The sequence below is a fragment of the Amblyomma americanum genome, chromosome 10 (genome assembly GCF_052857255.1).
Source record: "Amblyomma americanum isolate KBUSLIRL-KWMA chromosome 10, ASM5285725v1, whole genome shotgun sequence".
Lineage (NCBI taxonomy): Eukaryota > Metazoa > Arthropoda > Arachnida > Ixodida > Ixodidae > Amblyomma > Amblyomma americanum.
In genome coordinates, this window is record NC_135506.1 from 141,474,976 (window position 1) to 141,498,742 (window position 23,767).

At 49.1% G+C, this 23,767-nt stretch overlaps 1 protein-coding gene and 1 long non-coding RNA gene across 5 annotated transcripts in view; one reads left to right on the forward strand and one right to left on the reverse strand.

Moving 5' to 3' along the window:
- LOC144106925 (uncharacterized) overlaps window positions 1–23,767 on the forward strand; it is a 618,131-nt gene that overhangs the window by 234,327 nt on the left and 360,037 nt on the right. The gene's annotated exons all lie outside the window — the stretch shown is intronic.
- Window positions 15,158–19,594, reverse strand: LOC144106457 (uncharacterized). The gene is made up of 3 exons (XR_013309001.1): window positions 19,535–19,594; window positions 18,218–18,356; window positions 15,158–16,010 (listed from the first exon to the last, which is right to left on the reverse strand). It is a non-coding gene; the product is annotated as an uncharacterized LOC144106457 (long non-coding RNA).

A 23,767-nucleotide genomic window follows, 5' to 3' on the forward strand; every position in this document is an offset into this window, starting at 1 on the left:
GGCTCCCGTACTCGTCCCGTCCGGCCTGCGGAGTTTATATCCCTTGCCCTTGCGCGGGCGAACATTCGCTCGGAACCTTGCTGGTGAGTCGGACGCCCTCGATTCATTAGCGTACCTTGTTGCTAGCTGGCGTTATTGTTTCTGTAGCAATAAATGCCTGTTTGTGTCAGCCAATGTGTCGTTCCTTTGTTCCCCCAGAGCAAGGCCCGCCGTGGTCGGCGTGCGCTCGGTAGCGTACGCGATCACGGGGTGGGGTCCGGGCGGCTTTGAACCGTGTCAGCCGCGATTGAGTGGGGAGAAAGTACTTATCTCCCCAAGTCAAACCCCACATCTGGCGCCCAACGTGGGGCCTGCTCTTGGAACATTGGACGACTGTCGGTTCGGTTCGAGGAACGCTCTTTGTCCGGACTTGACAAGTGCTAGGCCTAGAGTGAATTTTGATCGCTAGGACCTGCGGCATGCTTTCTTGAGTGCGAGGTGTATTGCGCTGCAGCATGTTTGAACTTTTCGACATGCTCAGCACATTTTTTTTCCCTGGAGTTTCTTCGTGAGAATCACTTGGTCCGCATCGAGGGAGTTCGAGGCCTAGCGCCCGCGGAGTCGCCGAGCCCGAAGCGAGTGAGTACGGAAGCCGCGTGGGTGGTCCGAGTTTCTGTATATATTTTCTCTACTATCTCTTTTTCGACTCTGGGAGTCGCGGCTCCGGGAGCCGGGTGGCCTGGGGCCACGGGTGCCGCTACGAGCTCGCTGGTATTGCAGCTCGGCACCGGGCGCTCCGACACCGTCCGATACGGTGGGCGCCGACCGCTCAGAAGCTGCTTTGTGCAGTGAGCGGGGTAGGACCACCCCACAAAGCTGATGTCTCCTCGCGGCTGCGCGCACAAAACCCGTTTCGGGTCTTGGTTGTGGTCACGGTCGTTGTCGGAGTGGTCGTTAGGCCTGAGGCTTTTCGGAGCTGCCTGCACCACATTAAAAGAGACATGACCACCGGACCGTGACGTTGAGAGGGGGCGCACTTTGCTTCCCGTCCGTTTTTTTTTTGTAACCTCGCACGAACTGAGCAGTCTCGTTCAACTCAAGAAAGGGCTTTGTTCACTCGAACTTTGCGTTTGCACAGCCGCCGACACGTTTTGCTAGCGAGTTAGGCATTGTGCCACGAGGCCCTTGCGGATGCCGTTTCCCCTCCCGTGACCTACGTTAAAGGCACGCCGAGAGCGTTTCGACAATTTTGCAGATCCGGTGGAGCCACCCAGGCTTGCTGACCGGTGCACATCGTCTCGCTGCCACCTGCTGCGACGGAGCGGCCTGTATCCTGTTCGCCGAATCCATCCGGGGCAGCTGTGGCGAGACCAGTCAGCAGTCACCTTCGGCTGCTGCTGCCCTGGCGACTACTGCAGGATCCTGGCCTGCAGTTTTCCCACCGGCCTTCGATTCGCGGGCCTGCGGTCACGGTAGTCCGCGGGCCATACGAGTCATCCCAGCGGAGACCGTCACGCCGCCTTCGGAATACCGCGGAAGTCTGCGTGGACGCTGTCGGCGTGACCTCCGCTGCAAGACGTGCCTCAAAGACATGAAGACCAGGAGACTCCTCCATAGCATGTACTTTCAGGCGCGTGGGTCTATTTAAGGTTGGGGGGATGTGGGGACCTGCCCTGCAGCCCCCTGAGTTTGCTTTCCCGCGAGGCACCGTGCAGCAGCAGTCGTACCCCGAGGATGAGCGCGTTCCCTTGCCAGTTACATTAACTGGCAAGAGAGGGCGCCAGCGTCGCTGCGGGGGAGACTGCTGAAGCCTGCCCGCGGGAGATGGGCTCTCTTGGGCCGGGATAATCGCCGCGATCGGACGCGTCGCTCGCTGCTCCGCTCTTCGCCGACGGGGCGAAGAAGCGACGGGGAGACAGGCTCCCGTACTCGTCCCGTCCGGCCTGCGGAGTTTATATCCCTTGCCCTTGCGCGGGCGAACATTCGCTCGGAACCTTGCTGGTGAGTCGGACGCCCTCGATTCATTAGCGTACCTTGTTGCTAGCTGGCGTTATTGTTTCTGTAGCAATAAATGCCTGTTTGTGTCAGCCAATGTGTCGTTCCTTTGTTCCCCCAGAGCAAGGCCCGCCGTGGTCGGCGTGCGCTCGGTAGCGTACGCGATCACGGGGTGGGGTCCGGGCGGCTTTGAACCGTGTCAGCCGCGATTGAGTGGGGAGAAAGTACTTATCTCCCCAACTCAACCCCACACAATAGACGGAGAACTGACGCAAGCATCACCATGTTTATCTATCAGTAGGCCTCAAGAATTTCACGTGCCTTGTTTTTCGTGGCCTAAAATGGTTACATGGTTGAAACGAGGGGAACACTTCCCGGGGCATCTACTACAATGCAAGGCAAGATTGCCGTCTTCCCCACTACCAATTTTCGTTCGGTGCTGCGCTGCCTTTCATTAATACAATCACCAGTCTGTCCTGCATAACACTTTACACACGTCAGCGGGATCTTATTTATGACTTTTGTTTTGCACCTCGTAAACATTGTTCTATGTTCTATGCTTGGTGTTGCAGCGTTTCTTCTGACGATAAGAAGAAACGCTCATGTAAGAATTTCAGGCTGGTAATTATGCACTTAACACCTTCATCGAATAAAAAAAGCATTTCCCCTCATTCACTGTTGGCTTCTTTCAGTGTATGGGCCTTCTAGCGCGCCTTTCTTGTCGCCGCATCATATATGCGGCTCTGCGGAAACGAGTGTTTGCACGATTTCAGGGGCGAGGTTGCGGAGTTTTTTCGGTACCTTTTCCCGTATAATTCCCAGAGGTCGCGGCCGCCGAGTTCCGTGCGCGGCAGATGCGAGGATGCCTTGTGGCACTGCGCTGCCTCCTTCCGCTTGAGCGAAGCCGTGCCACGGGACTGTCTTCACACGTGTGCGTCGTTCATGAGTTGCCGCATCGTGTTTTTTGCTGTCAAGCGAAACTTGGCGAATGCAGTTAATTAGGCCTTCTCTGAATTTTTCAATGTCATTCGTGCGTTTCTGTATCCGCGGCCTGGCCGAATAGCTATAATCTTTGCGCGGCAGCTACTCTTGCGGGAAGCAATCGCCTCTTGCGTTCCGCTTGTTGCAAAGGGGCGTCATCGATGCGTGGGCGATACGGCCGTCAGGTCCCTTCCGCTTCCGGTCCTCTGCTGCGAGCCGCTATTGTTTCACAACCCCTCCCCACCCCCTGGGGGTGCAGCCCTTTAATAGGGGGCGCCCTGTGCACCGCCCTGGAACCGGCCGCTGGCGAAGCACTTTCTCCCACGCCTCACTTGTCGACTGAGACCTTCAAAGAAAATTTTCCAGTTTTTAGGAAGGGTCGGTCCACTGAGGCTGAACTGCTAGCCCTGAAAGAAAAAAATGTGGAAAATATGGATTAAAATTTATTGACAGCCGGAAATTTTATCGATTTCAGCTAAGCGTTCGACTGCATCGGTCACAATATTCTCATTAATAAACTTTCATCGTACGGAATTCGTGGGACAGCTTTGGCTTTGCTTCAATTTTACTTGGAAAATAGGCACCAGTGTGTATGCGTAAACGTCACACCCGCCCTCCGCATCCTTGGCCTCCACTTGCAGGATCCTGGATGAAATAACATACCCTTAATGGACTCAAGGCCTCCACGCAATCCGTGTTGCACCTTCTGCGCCGAGTATTCTCCCTTAACTAGGGTTCAGACGAAGCGGACAACATGAAAGTAGTGCATGCATTTACGCTCAGCCGCATTCAATTTCAATTCAATTTATTTCCAGAAAAAAATTATGGTGGGACACCTGGGCTAAAAGCTGCATTTGTCAGCTTGACGAGGCCCAGGGCCCAACGTATTACAAGGCAGGGCAAGTCACACATATATTGAACACAGAAAAAATAGAGGAACATAAAATATAGATAATTAAACACACAGAACAGATAGACGCGTAAAATGTGGTTACAAGTAGAACGTGTATACAATTCTGAAGTAATGTAAAACTGGAACTAAAACACGCATATGGATGATTTTAAACGCATTCAAAATCAGAATAAATAACATGAGTCTGACACGAGGTAGAAAAACAGTGAAAAAGAAAAAAAGTTTATAGAATGTGGTTACGATGGTTGTGTATGAAAAAAATATAGAGAAAACTATTAGGAGCAATGGAAAACATTTATTCACCAGAACATCTATAGGTATACAAAGTACTGTCGCAACTGGTTAACCCTGGGATTGGTAAATTGCGAATATTTATTTAAAATTAACGGGAGGTTGTGGTTAAGGGACTGTAGTTTGTAATTGGTGCGGAAACGGGGAATTTGCCATAAATCAGTGCTGCGTGTACATGCGTTATTGCTGCTATGTTGAAGGGATGCGATTGTAGAAATAAATTGTCTGGAATGGCCTGATGAAATATAATATGAGCGCAACATGCGAAATTCATGCATACTTTGCATGGGGATGATATTGTACTGACGGAAATATTCTTCAGTAGAAGAAAAGTAGTCGATGTTAGCTATGTTGCGGACAATCTTTTTTTGTAGCGTGTGGATCTTTTTAATGTTCCCTTTAGTAGTTGTTAGCCACACTAAATAGCAATATTTAATATATGACGGGAACAGGGCGTAGTAGATTTGAAGTTTAATATGAATTGGGAGAAAAGAACGGCATCGCGATAAGGCACCGGTTGTCCTGCAAAGTTTTGTGCATATGTTGTCAATGTGTGAATCCCACGTTAATGTTTCTGAAAGGGTCACTGCCAGAATTTTATGTTCCTTAACAATAGGAATTTCTGCCCCTTCGCAGTGAACAACATATTGTAGGTTCACTATTTTGTTTCACGGCCGAAAAATAATTACTTTTGTTTTTGTCGGATTAATCTTTATTCTGTTATACTGTGACCACAAAACGAATTTTTCGAGCAGATCATTACACCATATTACAAGTTTAGTTTCATCAGGGCCAGATAACAGAATGTTGCTGTCGTCGGCATAGATAATAAATTGAGCCTTTGAATCAATGGTTACAATGTCATTAATATATACATTAAAGAGAAAGGGTCCTAAAATACTGCCCTGTGGCACTCCCGCTTTAATGGGTAGAAAAGAGGACTGCTGATTACTAATATGCACGCACTGGCTTCTGTCGCGTAAATAAGATCGGATGAGATTAAGGGGTGTTCCTCGTATTCCCTGTAGGTGTAATTTGTGTAAAAGAATGTCATGGCTGAGGGAGTCCAACGCCTTAGAAAAGTCGATGAATAGGCCGAGGGTGGAAAGCTTGTCTTCTATATTTTGCAGGATGTTTTCTTTCAGTGTTAGCGAAGCATTTTCAGTAGATCTCCCCTTTCTAAATCCATACGGCGCGTCAGAAAAAAGCTTCATCTTATCAAAAAAATATTTTAATCTAGTTTTTCTAGCCCTTTCGAAAACACCGGTATAACTGATATTGGCCTTTAATTCTTAAATTCTTAACATCATTTCGGTCGCCACCTTTGTGTATGACTGTTACCCTTGATTTGTTTTCATTTCCATGGGAAACTCACCATCCTCAGCGATCAAATTGAAAATGTATGTGAGAACAAGAACAATAAACTGTAAAACATGCTTTATGGGTTCTATTTGGAAATTATTAATGTCAAGAGCTTTGCTATTGTTAAGTTGCATAAATGTTCTCGATACTTCTTCCTAGGTTACTGGGTGACAAACAAAACTTGACTGGGCTATTGATTGAAGGTACTGTAAATAGTAGACTGTCATCTGACGTGATGCTATTGACAAATGCTTTGTTGAAGTGATCAGTCAGTTCTTGGCCAGAAAGTTGACGGTTACTGAATATCTTATCAGGCGTAGCATTTTTGGTTTGACGGCCTAAAAATCTGTTAATCGCTTTGCAGGCGGCTTCTGGTTTTTTCTTCGTTACGTCCAGAAACAGGGGCTCAATGTAGGCAGTCTTTGCACGTCGAAGTGCACTGTTTAACTTATTTCCAGCAGCTTTGAATTCTTGGAACGCATTCTGTGTGCGCGCATTTTAAAATGTGCGATGCAGATTGCTGAACAGCAGTCACCCATGGCTTTATCTTTTTTGATTGGTGGACTGTTCTGAAGGGAAAGTGCGCACAGTATATTTTTATAAATGTTTGAATGAAACTTGTGTATGCATCATTCGAATTTAGCTTCCTAAATGTAAATGACCAGTCATGTGTTTAATGTCTTGCTCGAAAGATTCAAGTGCTTCGTTTGAAATGTGTTGGAAAGTAAAAACGTCAGGGTGTTTTCTGTTCGACATTTTGGGTGAACGATAAAATATGAAAACAGGGCAATGATCACTAATATCTGCAGTTATCGTACCAGCGAGGGACACAGCTGTTTCATTGTTTGTGATTAACAGATCAAGAGTGGAGGATGTGGACACTGACACGGGTTGGGGTTGTGATCAGATTTGTGAAACCGGTTGAAGTGAGTCTTGTCACAAAATCGTAGGTACTGGCGTCTAGCATGTTCACATTAAAATCACCGCCACAAATTAACTGAGGATTATTCGCGCACGAATATTCCAGAAAATTCTGAAAAAAATCAATAAACTCTCCATACTTGCCATTGGGGGGGATGGTAAACAGCGGCCAAGATTTCGAGGTTATGCTTAAGTGCTAAAATTTCTCAGTTATTCGAAATCAGGCAGTATGCAGGTACAAGCTCATAATCCCAGGAGTCATTAATAAAGATGGCTACGCCACCTCCACGGCGGCCATTACGATTAATGACGAAGCTTTTAAAACCATCATGGTGAACCCTATCGCCGCCATCGTAGTACCAAGTTTCAGTAATCATTATAATGTTATATTTAAATGAAAACTGACTCAGTGGATCGACAATATTATCTTCCTTGTTTATAGCGGAGCGCGCATTGAATTGTAATGCTCAGTTTTCTGATGGGAGCGGAGATCGAACACTGTGTGGAAAAAGAAGCTCGAAGGAATTCATTTCAGAGAAGCTAAAGATGTACGCCTAGTGTGCTCAGCTGTCGGGGGGGGGGGGGCGGCGGTGAGACTATCTTAACAAAGTCTTTCTCACTGATGATCGGAATACTTTGCGATGCGTCACTTTGGCGAGCGAAAATGTTCCCGTTCTGCGTCCAAACTGACTTCCAGCGTTGCTCATTTTTTTTCCTTTGATCGCCTTTCCAAGCAGCGCTTCAGAGTAGGACAGAGGTGCTTATTAATGTAAATGACGCCTTTGCTGTTGAATCCAGTGTCCTTATTATTCTAGCCTTCCTAGCTTTATAGAGAGTGGTGTCCCGCTTCGCCCGAGACTTGAGTTTAACTACAATATTTGAGGTGTCAGGTTTCCGAGTTTGAACACGGTGGCAGGCTTCAATATCGCACTCGTTAATTGGCTCCTTGATCAGTCCTCCAATTTCGGATAAAATTGGTAAAACATCCTCATTGTCACTCTTCGCGACTCCTTTAATCTCCACATTGGTGCATCTTGAATACTGTTCCAGATGTACCAGCTGATTTTCATGGTCGGCAGCTCTGCTTGCATTACCTCGTTTTCTGCGACTAGGTTTGCATTTTTGGCAATTTCCGCCTGAAGTTTTTGCTTTAACTTCTCAATAACCTTATGTGCGAACTCAAGACTGTCAGTCATCTTCCTGTGCTCAGATCGTAATTCCCGCATCTCATTGCGCAGGTATCTTCAAAGTGATTCTCGTGCCGTTTTAAGTTCCCGCTTCAATTCCTCCTTCAGATTTACAAAATCATTTTTAATCTCTTCCTTATATTTCGGAAGTTCTTTTGTCATTGTTTAATCTGTTCTACGCAGAAACAGCCCCTCAAAAACACCACTTGGCAGGAGAGACGGAAAATGAAGGAAAATGTAAGAAATGTGTAACGTAACATACAATGCGAGCACCAACCTGCTGTGGAACAGCAGAGCGATGCTCATTCCATGCTCACAGCGGTCGTCGCCACTGCCAAGTGATGGTCCGGTTCCCGAGCACGCCCTTTTGTAGCTGTTGGGATGACGTAACTGCCCACGTGGCAGATAGCAGGTGTCGCTGACCGCCACGTCCCTGACGGGGGACGGTGCAGCCGATTCGTGTCCCAGCAGGCGCACACGGCTGATGACAGTCACGGTTCCTGTAGTGGCTGCACTGTGTTGATAGTGCGAACACCAACAGTGCGAGCACCAACCTGCAGTGGAAAAGCAGAGCGATGCTCATTCCATGATCACAGCGCTCGTCGCCACTGGCAAGTGATGGTCCGGTTCCCGAGCACGCCCTTTTGTAGCTGTTGGGATGACGTAATTGCCCACGTGGCAGATAGCAGGTGTCGCTGACCGCCACGTCCCTGACGGGGGATGGTGCAGCCGATTCGTGTCCCAGCAGGCAACACCGCTACCCAAAACACCCCAGCCCAGCAACACCCCTACCCAAAAATTACCGCGCAGGGTAGAGCTCCTGTGGGTGCCGGCTCACTCTGGGAACCCTGGAAACGAGGCTGCCGATAAATTGGCCCGAGGTATGATTTTCCGGGCTCAGGACAGTCTCGATCCAGGATTTTCTAGGGAGCGGGCGCACACCTTTGCGGAGCTCACGCAAATATCCCGTTTGCATCGTCGGACTTACCGCCCCCCTCCGCACCCCTCTCTTCGGCACTCCCAACAGGTCCTCTTCAGACGCCTCTGTCATCCCCTCAGCTGTTATACCACTATTGTTGCACATCCCCTGCATGCTCTCTATGCGGTGAACCTCACGCCACACTCTGCCACATCCTTTTCGGCTGCCCTGCAGACCCTCCCCCGCAGGGATAGCACGCCATCTCGAGCTGGGAGGACTGGGAGGTCGTGCTCATGTCTGCAGGCCCGACATCGCAGCTTGCTGCGGTGACTCGGGCTGCCGACGTCATGTCCCGACATGACCTACATGATGCAGTGCGGGACCGCGCAGCAGAGTCCAAAAGTTTTAGACCCAGTAGGGTCTAAAGCTCACATGCGAAAGTTTTTCTGTCTGTCAAAGGTCATCTCTCTCGCCAGTAACAATTCACGTACCACAAGGAAGTATTTTGGGTCGCCTTTAATTTAATACTTGTATAAATGAAATTGTCAATATCGACACCTCAGTTCAATTCGTGATCTATGCTGACGATAGTAGCTTACTAATTTCTAAGAGTAATATCAGCCAACTAATCTCAATATGGAATCATATCCTCGATAAACTCAGCATGGACCGCTGTAAATCATACCAAGGTTAACCCATTTAAATCCAAAGCTGCTGTCTTCCGTGCTAAGAATAAAGTAGTTCATCGCCTGCATTCACTCATTTTTCAAGGCCAGCACATAGGAATATTTGAACATAAGGTTCTTTGTGTGTTCTGTTCTTCCCAACTTGAATGGGACGCTCGCATGTCCCGCATGTCTGAAAAAGCTCTCTGCTGTCATCGGTGTAATCTCATGATGCCGCACATTCCTTCTCGTAAGCGCTAAACTGCAAATATATTGCGCTGTGCTTTTCTTCCACATAGTTACTGTACCCTGCTATGGGCAACAATTACTAAAACAGATATGAACAAACTTGCAGTCTCTCAAAGAAAAAATATCCGTCTCATATTAAACTTTGAACCAACGTCGAATATTAATCCCAGAATAGCATCGTTCAATATGATCCGTGTTGACAATGTCTATGAATTTGGTTTGTTGCAAATAATGAACTTTTCTTCGACAGGTATGAGCAATTGCTTAGCAAAGCTTGCAGCTCTTGGGCTTCGTACAACTATTGTCAACACTCAATGGAACGACACTTGGTCTCTGCCACAGTTTAGAACCGATCACAAACTACAATCCTTGGCTCATAGTCTTTCATTTTTTCTTAAGAAATATAAAGACACTGCAGGGTTTACTCCAAAACAGTTTAGATGTTACGTTGTGCAAATTTAAATCTATATCCCTCCGTCTATAATTACTCCGGTTATTGCTGAAATCTTTACGAACTGTTAATTTCATATTGCTGAACTGTATCTAGTGCGTTTATTAGTGACAAACCATTTGTTAGCTTCTTTCTGTTGTGTTGTACTGATGTATGCGTTTATACGCTGTTTCTGTATATTTGTGTATTGTTCATGAATTGTTCATTCGTTTGTTTCCTGCTGTCACGCCATGTTTTGGTTTCTTGGGCCTTCGCCAAGCTGTTTGTACAGCTTTTAGCCCAGGCGGCCATCCAATTGCTGGAAAATAAATTTGATTCGATTTGCATCCTGTGTGTGACCACCACGTTGGAACGTGGAGCGGGCCTTCGTTTTCGGGTGTCCGAGGAGTTTAACCGATTCTTGCGACGTTTTAGGCGTTCTGGTCACCGCAGCATGGACCCTTTGGTGCAAGGCGCAGTGAGTGGGTGTGCTGGGACGGGCAGAATGTTCGAAAAATAAAATGTCTACAACAGTAAAAAAAAAATTGGCGGGGGCACTTAAGCTCCGCGTGAACGGTATAGCTTTAGTGGGTGCAGAATTGATGATTTTCATCTTGATATTCATAGATGGCAGTGAGTCCTCATACCAGCGCTGTGGCAGATGCTGCCATTGGTGGGGCTTGTGAGACCCAGGTTGCTCTTCGCTGGCTGCCTCTCGAGACCAGTCGTAAAGTTAACTGCCACGGTGGGGGACAGGTTGTGATGAAGATCGTGTGACATAGGCAGGCCACCTGCCTGCTGGGTTGCTTCTGTCTCGCACACGGTCAACGACGCCTGCGACACGAGCTTCTTAACGCTGTCGCGTTCAAAGCACCCGCTTATTTGTTCTCTCAAGAGACATCACCAACGACTCAGCACGTGCCAAGTGAAAAGAGTTTTCGATACTCGTCGTGTAATGTAGTCCAAGATGCCGCAGAAAAGAATGAGGCTGTCATCTCATCGACAACCGTTCTCAGATTTAACGTTTTGATTCATGAGTGTCATGCCGGATGCCCTCGAACATTCTTTATTCAGGACGCCTCACTGGATAAGGTCCTACAGAGTCAAACAGCCAGATTCAGTTTCCAATGGCGGCCTGTCTGGAGCCAGAGGTTCTTAGCATAGATTAGATTCAAAATTTTGCAGCGACAGGGTGCCTCCGGCTGCACAGGACATGGTTAATTGGAGAAATATGGGAGAGGTGCAGTGGCTGGTGATGGTTATTAAGATTTTACGGCTCGGCTTCATGCATGGGTAAGTTGGGAAATTGCGTGCGAGGCGCAGGGCAGTCTGCGACATTAATCTTGGTGAGCCCCGACACCACGGGCTCCTGAGCATCCGCAAGGAAATCTCCGCAGGGGCATGATGGTGATCAATGCGCCACCACGGATCCGAGCGGCTCAGCCGTGTCCGGGGAAAAGGGGATCCCAGTGGTTGAGCCGATACCGAGCGTTTAACATTTAAGGCCCCTCGGCGGGGCGGAGGCAACACGCCACTTTGACCCTGCAGCCTCCTTAGACGGCACCTCTGGCCTGACCCGACCGGGGGTAATCGGCAGTCGCCCCCATCTTTCAATCTCTTATGCCTTTCTCACAACTTTCCTGTCTCCTCCTTTCTTCTTTGTTTTTTTTTCAGTTCTCATAGGCGGCTAGGGTTACTCTTGTGTGCTGTAATTACCCTTAGTTGCCCATATTTGGTTACAGCAGTGGTGTACAGCTGGCATGGGCAGGACTTGTTTTTAAGTTTCGGTCCCGTCTCCGGGCTCCATGGTCGGTGCCTAGAGCCCAACTAGGAGTAGGGACACCCTGAGTATGACACCCTCACAGTCCTAAAACACGGTGATCATGACCTTACCGGCGGAAGCAGTTTCTTTGAATTTTTTCCTCTGTAGAAATTGAGGATGACGCCGTTCCATCGACTGTCGTTTTGTCTCGGCGTCAAAATGGTCAACCCGGGTTTCATCGCACATGGTAACTAGTGCTAAAGACAAGGACAAAAGAGAGACAGACTAGCGTTCGTGGTGTCCGTCTCTCTTATGTCCTTGTCTTTAGCGCTAGTTACCATGCCCATTGAATCTAAAGATCAGCCAGCCTAGCTGTCCGCTTTAAATACCTTACTTTCTAGTACATTGGGCCCTGTCCTTTCCCCTTCTCAATGTGTGAACCTTCCTCTAGCGTTCGTGGTGTCCGTCTCTTTTCTGTCCTTGTCTTTAGCGCTAGTTACCATGTGCATTGAATCTAAAGATCACGAACTAGCCCAGCTGTCCGCTTTAAATACCTTACTTTCTAGTACATTGGGCCCTGTACTTTCCCTTTCTCTATGTGTGAACCTTCCACTAGAGTTCGTGGTGTCCGTCTCTTTTCTGTCCTTGTCTTTAGCGCTAGTTACCATGTGCATTGAATCTAATGATCACCAACTAGCCCAGCTGTCCGCTTTAAATACCTTACTTTCTAGTACATTGGGCCCTGTCCTTTCCCCTTCTCTATGTGTGAATCTTCCACTAGCGTTCGTGGTGTCCGTCTCTTTTCTGTCCTTGTCTTTAGCGCTAGTTACCATGTGCATTGAATCTAAATATCACCAACTAGCCCAGCTGTCCGCTTTAATACCTTACTTTCTAGAACATTGGGCCCTGTCCTTTCCCCTTAGCTATTTGTGAACCTTCCACTAGCGTTCGTGGTGTCCGTCTCTTTTCTGTCCTTGTCTTTAGCGCTAGTTACGATGTGCATTGAATCTAATTATCACCAACTAGCCCAGCTGTCCGCTTTAAATACCTTACTTCCTAGTACATTGGACTCTGTCCTTTCCCCTTCTCTATGTGTGAACCTTCCACTAGCGTTCGTGGTGTCCTTCTCTTTTCTGTCCTTGTCTTTAGCGCTTGTTACCATGTCCATTGAATCTAAAGATCAACCAGCCTAGCTGTCCGCTTTAAATACCTTACTTTCTAGTACATTGGGCCCTGTCCTTTCCCGTTCTCTATGTGTGAACCTTCCTCTAGCGTTCGTGGTGTCCGTCTCTTTTCTGTCCTTGTCTTTAGCGCTAGTTACCATGTGCATTGAATCTAAAGATCACCAACTAGCCCAGCTGTCCGCATTAAATACCTTACTTTCTAGAACATTGGGCCCTGTCCTTTCCTCTTCTCTCTGTGTTGTTGGGGACGAGGGGTCCTTGAGTGAGCTGTCTCTTTCAGCGCCGCAGGTCCCTTCTCCGAATGACGTTGTCGGACTTGGTTATGAAGGAAACTGTACAGGGGGTTTATTTTACATTATTTACAAGATTTTGGAACCCATTGGAGGGTGATGGGGGAAGGTCGGAGGATCTGAGGATGATCGAGGATTTCTTCTCTCACGGCACTCGTCGTCCGGTTTAAAAAGGGTCCGGTCCCTAGGATTCCCCAGGTTCGAGGCGGTCTTCGCCAGGTTGTGCGTGGCCTAACTTGCGTTGTCGTACACACACACACACAGGGGACACTCCCCCGTCACATGCCTCGCCGGAGAAAGAGGGTGCCGCTGGACAATCGCCCCCACCAGAGAGAGCGGTGTCTTCGCGTCCGAACGACAGTTCTCACGCTCCAGCCGGACACGTCTTCCGGGAAGTCCGAATGGGCGAGGCGCCGGCGAGCAGGCATAGTTGAAGGGGTGCGTCACCCCTGCTCGGTCCTGGCGGTCGCTAACTGCCTCCGGGCCGCCCGATCTTTCGCGAACAAGGTTTACAAACGGGAGTGGAATCCTCCGTCTCGAATCCAATAAACCTCTCGAGGACCGGCCGTGGGAACCCAGATGCATATCGCCGTGAAGGGACCCCGGCTGCAGGTGTCCTGGCCGAATACGCAGCTGAATCAGACCACCGGCTGTCGCCAGAAACCTTAGAGTGTGAACCTTCCACTGGCGTTCGTGGTGTCCGTCTCTTTTCTGTCGTTGTCTTTAGCGCTAGTTACCATGTGCATTGAATCTAAAGATCACCAACTAGCCCAGCTGTCCACATTAAATACCTTACTTTCTAGAACATTGGGCCCTGTCCTTTCCCCTTCTCTATGTGTGAACCTTCTACTAGCGTTCGTGGTGTCCGTCTCTTTTCTGTCCTTGTCTTTAGCGCTAGCTACCATGTGCATTGAATCTAAAGATCACCAACTAGCCCAGCTGTCCGCATTAAATACCTTACTTTCTAGAACATTGGGCCCTGTCTTTTCCCCTTCTCTATGTGTGAACCTTCCACTGGCGTTCGTGGTGTCCGTCTCTTTTCTGTCGTTGTCTTTAGCGCTAGTTACCATGTGCATTGAATCTAAAGATCACCAACTAGCCCAGCTGTCCGCATTAAATACCTTACTTTCTAGAACATTGGGCCCTGTCCTTTCCCGTTCTCTATGTGTGAACCTTCCACTAGCGTTCGTGGTGTCCGTCTCTTTTCTGACCTTGTCTTTAGCGCTAGTTACCATGTGCATTGAATCTAAAGATCACCAACTAGCCCAGCCGTCCGCATTAAATACCTTACTTTCTAGAACATTGGGCCCTGTCCTTTCCCCTTCTCTATGTGTGAACCTTCCACTGGCGTTCGTGGTGTCCGTCTCTCTTCTGTCGCTGTCTTTAGCGCTAGTTACCATGTGCATTGAATCTAAAGATCACCAACTAGCCCTGCTGTCCGCATTAAATGCCTTACTTTCTAGAACATTGGGCCCTGTCCTTTCTCCTTCTCTATGTGTGAACCTTCCACTAGCGTTCGTGGTGTCCGTCTCTTTTCTGTCCTTGTCTTTAGCGCTAGTTACCATGTGCATTGAATCTAAAGATCACCAACTAGCCCAGCTGTCCGCATTAAATACCTTACTTTCTAGAACATTGGGCCCTGTCCTTTCCCCTTCTCTATGTGTGAACCTTCCACTGGCGTTCGTGGTGTCCGTCTCTTTTCTGTCGTTGTCTTTAGCGCTAGTTACCATGTGCATTGAATCTAATGATCACCAACTAGCCCAGCTGTCCGCATTAAATACCTTACTTTCTAGAACATTGGGCCCTGTCCTTTCCCCTTCTCTATGTGTGAACCCTCCACTAGCGTTCGTGGTGTCCGTCTCTTTTCTGTCCTTGTCTTTAGCGCTAGTTACCATGTGCATTGAATCTAAAGATCACTAACTAGCCCAGCTGTCCGCATTAAATACCTTACTTTCTTGTACATTGGGGCCTGTCCTTTCCCCTTCTCTATGTGTGAACCTTCCACTAGCGTTCGCGGTGTCCGTCTCTCTTCTCTCCTTGTCCTTAGCGCTAGTTACCATGTGCATTGAATCTAAAGATCACCAACTAGCCCAGCTGTCCGCTTTAAATACCTTACTTTCTAGTACATTTGGCCATGTCGTTCCCCCTTCTCTATGTGTGAACGTTCCACTAGCGTTTGTGGTTTCCTTCTCTCTTCTGTCCTTGTCTTTAGCGCACCACGTGGCTGGTCACGTGACCCACCACGTGATCAGCCGCGCCGCCGGCAGCTGCTCCGCACCACGTGACAGCGTGGCGGCGCCGCCACGCTGAAGGCGCGAAATGCTACCGTAATGTAGCTATTGCTACAAAATTGTGAAGCATCACTACACTGCACAAACTGCGAAGGCGAACACCCAGCCTATTCCAGGTCCTGCCCATCATTGAAGAAGGAAGAGGAAATAGTAACATTCAAAACAAAGGAAATTTCATTCAGAGAAGCATGCAAACTGTTTTTACTACCTAATCCATGCGCCTTCGCAGCCAGGACAAACTTCGCGGATGTGATGCGCATCACACCGAAATGCGGCGCCTTGCCAAGACCCGTTCACCAGCACACAGGCAGGACCATCCAAGCCCCGGGCGGGGACAGTGAAAGCTGCTCTGTCATCTCCCACGAAGGTCCTGCCGTCCCTCGAGTCGGCGGACAGCCGGGCTGCTCCCGATCGTGGCAGGCTTGAAGAACGCACACGCGCGGTTTCCTGCAACTTCTCCGAGGTGGTGCATAGTTGTCACCGCTAGCACGTCCGTCCCTCTCGAGCGGCACAGCTCACTAGAGCGTCGAAGCAAACGAAGGGCCAGGATAACGGGTCCCGGAAAGCCAGAAACATGGGTTTCTGCCCGGCCTTTAGAAAAAGCAATAAAAACAACAAAAATGGCATATTAATCGAATGGAACTGCAGAGGGCTCATAAAAATTTCCTGTGGTGTAACAGATCTTTTAAATTCACTTTCTCCAGTCGTTTTTCTTTGTTTACAAGTGTCCAGCTTATGACCGCTACACAAAAACATTCTGAAAAAGTATAAAGTATTCCGTTGCGATGGAGAGCAAGCGTGTAGGCCCTCTGGAGTCGCTGCTATTGTTGTTCAGAGTGGTACTGCAGATCGTGAAGTCAACTGCAGCTCGTGAAGTCACTGTTCTTCGCTTTAAAACCATTTATCTTGAACCACATATAACATGGATGCACTCCACAGAGGCCCCGGTCTGTACACTCAGATGAGTAGGGCTTCGCAGGGGAGCAGTTCTCAAGCAGCGGACCCCAATGTATGATGGAGAGCGGGAGAAATTTAAAAGCAGTACTCATCTGCTCTGCATCTCATCTTCTGCCGCGGCGGTCGAATTTCGATGGAGGCGAAATTCTACAGGCCCGTGTACTGTGCGATGTCAGTGCACGTTAAAGAACCCCAGGTGGTCGAAATTTCCGGAGACCTTCACTACGGCGTCTCTCATAGCCCGAGTTGCTTTGGGACGTTAAACCCCTACAAACCAAACCATTTGTGCTGGTGAACCCCGTCGCAATCCTCGCGCTCTCCTCTCTGGCTCTATGTAGCACCGCTCTGAAATCGGTGCTGTCAAGGAAGATGCCTTGATAGAAGTGAGGGTAAAGTTAGGGGCAACGGTCTATTAGCGCTTTAGTTTCAAGAACAAAGAGACGATTTATAAATTGCAATCGCGGTGCGAGAAAATAAGATCTGAAATTTGATTAGCCATATCTTCCTGACTATGTACATATTGCGCGGACTGTACATGTTTAAAAGCAGCTGAAATTTTGCGTGGTGAGGGCTATGTATGGGTGCGGACTATAAACGACTTAGCTTTTAAGATCTTTTTACTGGAGCCGTAAAAGCTAGAATCGTTTTGCCGTGGAATCGTTTTGCCATGCTAAATTACACTGGAAAATCAGCTTTGATATGGAAGGTACCTAGACTGGCTGCTTTTCAGTACTTGAATATCGGGGTACATGCGGATAACCTCGACGAATATAAATCATTCAATAAATATGCTAACGCATATAGTATTTACCAGTAACGCCATTGGCGGCGCAGTCCATCTTGAGGAATGGCCGGGATCCGACTTTTATGTGACCTAATAAAATGCAGAGGCTTGTACTGCTTAGCACTAAAATTTCTGTTTACTCATTATGTTTTGCTCTCAAAGAGTAAAAACATTTTCACCCGAAATACATCGTGTGGGGGCTTCGTTTTTATTTCAAGCCGAAATTTGTCCCTGCGGACTGTAGTCTCGAAAATACTGTCCCGATACAGTAATATCGCGCGCTTTTTGAACCGGAGTTCTTCGGTGTTCACGCTGCCGCTTCGAAGCTACCAGATTCCGGCGGCGGTGCGCAGGCAGCCGGGCATGCCAGGACCGAAGGAAATCTGCGCGGGGCTTTCGGACAGCCTGTCTGTTTAAGATGTCGGGGATTTCGCGGCTGCTGACTGTATCGGCGCTTTCACTTTGCCTCACGTTGAAGCTGGCAACCGCAAAGTAGGTCTATGCGGGACAGCCTGTGTGCTAGCTATTGTACCCACTTGGAGCTTGCTTTTCAGAGTGGGATCAAAATGAAACACCTTAGCGAGTTCTGTCTTACGCTTCTCCCTGCTCGTGTTTGCTGGCGGCGGGAAACCTATTCTCGGCGCGCACTTTCCGCGATCGCCGCTGGGAAAGCCGGTACACTTTTCTATTAATTGTTGTTTCCCGCCTCGTTCGCAGTGCCACGCTTGACTGGCTGCAGCTGGCGCACGCGTCTGCCTTCCCTACAACGGCCGTTTACAGAGCGTTGTGAAAAGCCAACTGCGCCGTTGAATGCGTTGGCACACTTCGGGGAGCGCCGTTCACAAATCGCGGCGAAGCTGTATACGCAGCCGAACCTGACGCGGAAGCATTCCGAAACTTTTCTTTTTTCGGCTTGCACGGCGTGAGACATGGGCGTGCGCCTGCAGCCGACCCCAGGGTGCGTGCACTATCGTGGACCGCCCCGCATGGTCGCCGGAGCAGCAGCGAGCGCCCTCGCGGTGACTCGCCTGGTGACGAGACCGCGCTCCTTCCTTACCTGCGCTCGCAGCCGCCGCTGATCGGTTGTCGGCGGCGCAGGGGCCGTTGCTGCACTGGTACGCTGCTCACTCATCGGCGCTGAACGGAGCCCGTACGCTTGCACACGCCTATGATAACGCTTGTCTTCGCCTCTTTTCCTGCCATAATAAAGCAATAAAGATACAGCCGCAAACAGCGCATTGAGAGCGCCAGTCGTGCGCTGCTGCCTCACTACGTTTGAGTGGTCAGACAATACTCTTCAAACTTGTTCGAGCAATGCGTATCACCCATACAGTATTGTGCGTTATTAAGCCTGGACTCCATGTACGCGAAAACCCACGCGAACGCGAAGGCGACGGCGGCAAGCGACGAGCGACGCCGTCGCGCGAAGCAAAATGCATGTGTCGCTTGCCGTGTCGCTCGGATCTGCACCCACAGAAAATTTCGCTCGTCGCCCGGAAGTCCCCCACGCGACTGGCCAACCAGAGCTCCCCAAAGCCGTTTCCGGTTTGTCCACGGTTTCTCACGGGCACATCTCACGAAACCAGCCCGTCGTCTTGGTCATCGCCACTGTCGATAAAATATTTGGTTTTGTAGCTGTGAGGCAGACCCGCATGATTTAAATAATTAAAACAATCCACTTGTTGGTTGCGGAGGGCTAACAGCATTTGGAGCGGGCGTACTGCAGGGAGAGATGCGTGTCAAGCCGCGGGTACCGGCGCTCGATCCACCGTGCCGCTGCGCTCCAACTGTGCAGAAACACTCGCGGCGCGCATTCTCACTGGTAAATTATAGTTTGCTCACTTACAATCAAACTGTGGTGATAGTTTATGGGAGTGTTTTTACTAAGCCGGAGTGCACAGGTACCGAAAGAAAGCACACCTACCCCGTGAACCCGTGATGTGACTTCGTCTCCGCAAGCACGCCGTTGGCTATCTCCACTGCCGCTACACCGCTGCCGTAGAGGAAATATTCCTTTGGCCCTGACTATGAGGCACACTCACAAAATTTTAAGAGAGAGAACAGGTTGCGGGCGTGTTTCTAAGCTTGAGTGCGCAAAGCACGGAGTCCGCTGCGCACGTCGCGGGTTCGCGTCGCCTGCCGCCTTCGCTTGCATGGAGGTTGCCCACAAGCGACGGAGCGAACGCCAGCCGTCGCCGCCGCCGTCGCCTTCGCGTTCGCGTGAGTTTTCGCGTACATGGAGTCCAGGCTTTATCGTGAAGAATTTCAGAAATTTCCCCGCTTCAACCGCTGGCTCATTTGCGGTGAAACTGCATACAGAGCTCGCGTATTATGGTAACTTTTGTATCATAGCAAGTTTGACAACGGTACTTACTGAGTTAAGCCGTGCATGGTGCGAAAACGTAATCGTCTACGTAGAGATCGGCGAACCAAAACCCGCAGACCACGTTTTTTCGCTGAAGGGCGGCAGAGGCGCCATCTGTTTTCGGCAGTGGAAAGCGTCACAACAGCCGCGACGATTATGCGATACAGCGCGAACAGAGACAAGGACGAAGAAAGACAAGACACCACGGCGCTGAAACCGCCGAGACGAGTGTTGCAAACTGTTGCAAACAATATTCTTTGAAAAGTAAAGCCTCGTTAAATCAGTTGTTCTGATATTTCTTTTTCCGCTAAATTAGCCGAAAATGTTGTAAGCGCTTCAGTTGAAGCAGACGAAACTGCCGGAACGGCAAATTCAAAGGGCCCGCGCTTCTTGCAACGCCCGCCTCGGCGGCCTTGTCGTGACGCTTTCGATTGCCGAAAAACAGAGGGCGCCACTGCTGCCATTCAGCGAAAAAACGTCTGCGGGTTTTGGTTCGCCGCTCTCTACGTAGACGATTACGTTTTCGCATCATGCACGGTTCAACTAAGTAAGTACCGTTGTCAAACTTGCTACGATACAATGGTTACCATAATACGCAAGCTCTGTGTTCAGTTTCATCGCAAATGAGCTAGCGGTTGAGGCGGGGAAGTTTTTGAAACTCTTCACGATGAAAACGCACAATACTCTATACAACGAGCAAAATAAAACCGGGTAATGCTGTGGAGTGGGGAAAAAGGAATTAGAAGGACGCGTAAGCTTCGCCTTACGAGTCGATGCAATAGCGCCTTCTATTTTTTCTTATTTATTTACTACAAAGCACCAATTGCCAATCACTATCTAGGTTACACTTTACGACATACTGCGGTAGCAGTACGTTGTTACTGACATGCGCACGATTTGTTTCAGTACAATGAAGTACCGTAACACCGCCTTTTCATTCCACACATTATTTTTTTACTTTAATTACTTTAGTTAATACTTACCATAACGTAAGTACACATCCCAAATACACGTTACGAAGTCATAAACACCACAACGCGTTCACTAGGCGCCCCTCTAACGCCTTTCAAATAAAAGGCCCTTTGTGCATGACGGATTGCGGGACGCTGCCTTATTAAGTTGGGCTTTTTAGCTTGTCAGGGTGGGCCTTGTTCCTGTATGCAATAAAGAAACAAAAATTTGTGGCTTTTGCGTTGCGTGCCTACCTGGCGCGCAGAGGTCTTAGTTCAACCACCGATGCCGGCTGATTTCCTTTTCAGCTTCGTTTGAAACTTGTGGTATTTTTCCCGACCGAAGCCTGGACTCAATGTACGCGAAAACTCACGCGAAGGCGACGGCGGCAAGCGACGAGCGACGCCGTCGCGCGAAGCAAAATGCATGTGTCGCTTGCCGTGTCGCTCGGATCTGCACGCACAGAAAATTTCGCTCGTCGCCCGGTAGTCCCCCACGCGACTGGCCACTCAGAGCCCCCCGAAGTCGTTTCCGGTTTGTCCACGGTTTCTCACGGATACATCTCACGAAACCAGCCCGTCGTCTTGGTCATCGCCACCGTCGAGAAAATATTTGGTTTTGTAGCTGAGAGGCAGACTCGCATGATTTAAATAATTGAAACAATCTACTTGTTGGGTGCGGAGGGCTAACAGCATTTGGAGCGGGCTACGCGAGTGGACGTACTGCAGGGAGAGATGCGTGTCGAGCCGCGGGTACCGGCGCTCGATCCACCGTGCCGCTGCGCTCCAACTGTGCAGAAACACTCGCGGCGCGCATTCTCACTGGTAAATTATAGTTTGCTCACTTACAATCAGATTGCGGTGACAGTTTAAAGGGGTGTTTTTGCTAAGCCGGAGTGCACAGGCGCCGAACGAAAGCACACCTCTCCCGTGAACCCGTGATGTGACTTGGTCTCCGCAAGCACGCCGTTGGTTATCTCCACTGCCGTAGAGGAAATATTTTTTTGGCCCTGAGGCACACTCACAAAATTTTAAGAGAGAGAACAGGTTACGGGCGCAAAGTACGGAGTCCGCTGCGCACGTCGCGGGTTCCCGTCGCCTGTCGCATTCGCTTGCATGCAGGAGGTTGCCCACAAGCGACGGAGCGAGCGTCGCCGTGCCGTGCCGCCTTGGTTTTCAGCAGAACGAGCAGTCGCGCGACACAGGCAACAAGGCCACAACTCACATCTGCGTGGGCTTTCGAGCAGACATCGCTAGCATGTGTTGCCTAATTGTTTCAGGGGCTGTGCGCTTGGTAGGCAGCCTTAACGCTAGTGCCGTATCTAAAAATCAGCGGAAAAATGTGTGGTTGGACTACGATTGCTATATGCAGAAAATTGAAGGAATCGGAATTAATATGGATTGGAAGTGTTTTATTCACAAATGAGAAGAATGTACGCAAGGCACGAAGAAATATCCCTGCAAGTCGATCACTTCCGCTATCCGCCGCGGCATTGAGTTGTAGAGCGATGTAATCCACATCACTGCATCCCGTAAGTAGTCGGCCGTAGTTTGATTAGGCCCCATACATTTTCTATTGGGTTTAGGTCGGCTCCTTTGGGGGGCCGGTTTAGCTGGCGCACTATATACGTAGCGGTCGAGGAGGGCTGTCACGCTGTGTGAACTGTCCTGTTGGAACTGACAGGCCGTCGAGAACGAATGGCAACAGGCGGTGAGTGGTAATGTTGCAGCAGTCTTCTGATGGGAACGGCCCTTCGATGCGAACAAGCGGCCCGAGCCTCTCCTTGCTGATCGCCCGCTGCAAAAAATGTTTTGTGTGTATTCCGGGAGTGTAGAGAAATAAGAAAAGTGATGTTTCATCTCAGTAAGGAAGATATGCTGTACTCCCAGAAAGGAAATAGCCTAAAAAAAAGACGTTCGACAGGACAACGCGGAAAGGCGTAGGCACAACGCATGCAAAGCCTATTACTGAGGCGTAGGGATTTTGAAACTTGGAAAAAACACCTTGGCGCAAATAAATTCACACGCACAAAAGACACAAGGAGACCAAGGACAGGCGCCTGTCCGCCTTCTCCTTGTCCCTTTTGTTTATTTACGCCAGGGAGTTTTTTTTCCCATGTTTCAAGATGCTAAAGCAACTAGCCCGGCAACATGCCTTACTGAGGCGTATTTTTGCCGGTATCCAACAAGCGTGCAGATACTGTGGAAGTTTGGGCAAGTGGATGTGACATTGTATTTCAGCAGCGCGGGGGACAAAGGACGAGACAAGTGCACAGACACACATGCATGCTCCCATGATTACACAAAACAAAACCAAAGCACGAGTTCGGTTCAATAAAAAATTAACTCTGCTTTACAAAATGCAGCACGGTTGTACTAGGAAAGTTATCACTTCTGTATCTTGCTATATTCAATATCAGCGCGCGTATAGAAGCCCAGTTGGCCCAACCTACCCAGACGCCTACCATATCCCACGTAATATGCAAGACGCAACCCGCAAAGGCATACTGTCAAAATCCTTGTGTATTAGAGTAAAATTAGAAGTAATATTAAAATAGAAATCAAAAATAATCATGGCAGCGCAAAGCAACAAGCTCGAAAGAGAGACAGGACAGGTTCGCCCTTGTTGCTTCGCGCTGCCGCTTTCCTAACCCGCTCCAAGGTATTAATCAAAGATACGTTTACTTCGTATGGAGTACTTTAACGGCGAAGGCGCAGCTTTACCGGAATCCGATGTCTCTAATTGATTATAATTTGGGCATACCATAAAACTAATTACCTATGACATGAAACTAAAAGCGGTATAAAATAGACGAATTACATCGAAGGTTGTAGGCACTCACTACTAGAAAGTTGCTGAAAATTGGCGGAAAGGAGAGCGCCTGTATCTAAAGTTTTATCCACGAACAGGGTAGGAGATTGAACCTTCGAACTGAGCGTTTGTTTAGAGGTGCACCTTCTGTTCAGAAAAAGCTTCGTTTTTAAATCAACACGCGTTTTGTGCAGCAGACTTAAGCGTGCTCACGTGCGGTTTAGTGGTAGCCACAAACGCCGTCGGAGGTCCCAGCGAGTGCTGAAAGTCGATTCGTTTGAGAAGACAACTTGGCCCCAGTCTTCCACTGACCACTGCTCAGCGGCTTGGGCAAAGGTCAACCTTTCTTTGCGTTATCTGTCAGGTGTGGCGTTTGGGCTGCAACGCAGCTCTGGAGACCTGCTTCCTGCAGTCTTCTCCATTGAGAGCAAGAGCGTCCTTTAGTTCTTTGCGCTGTTTATCTGTCAGGTGTCGCGTTTG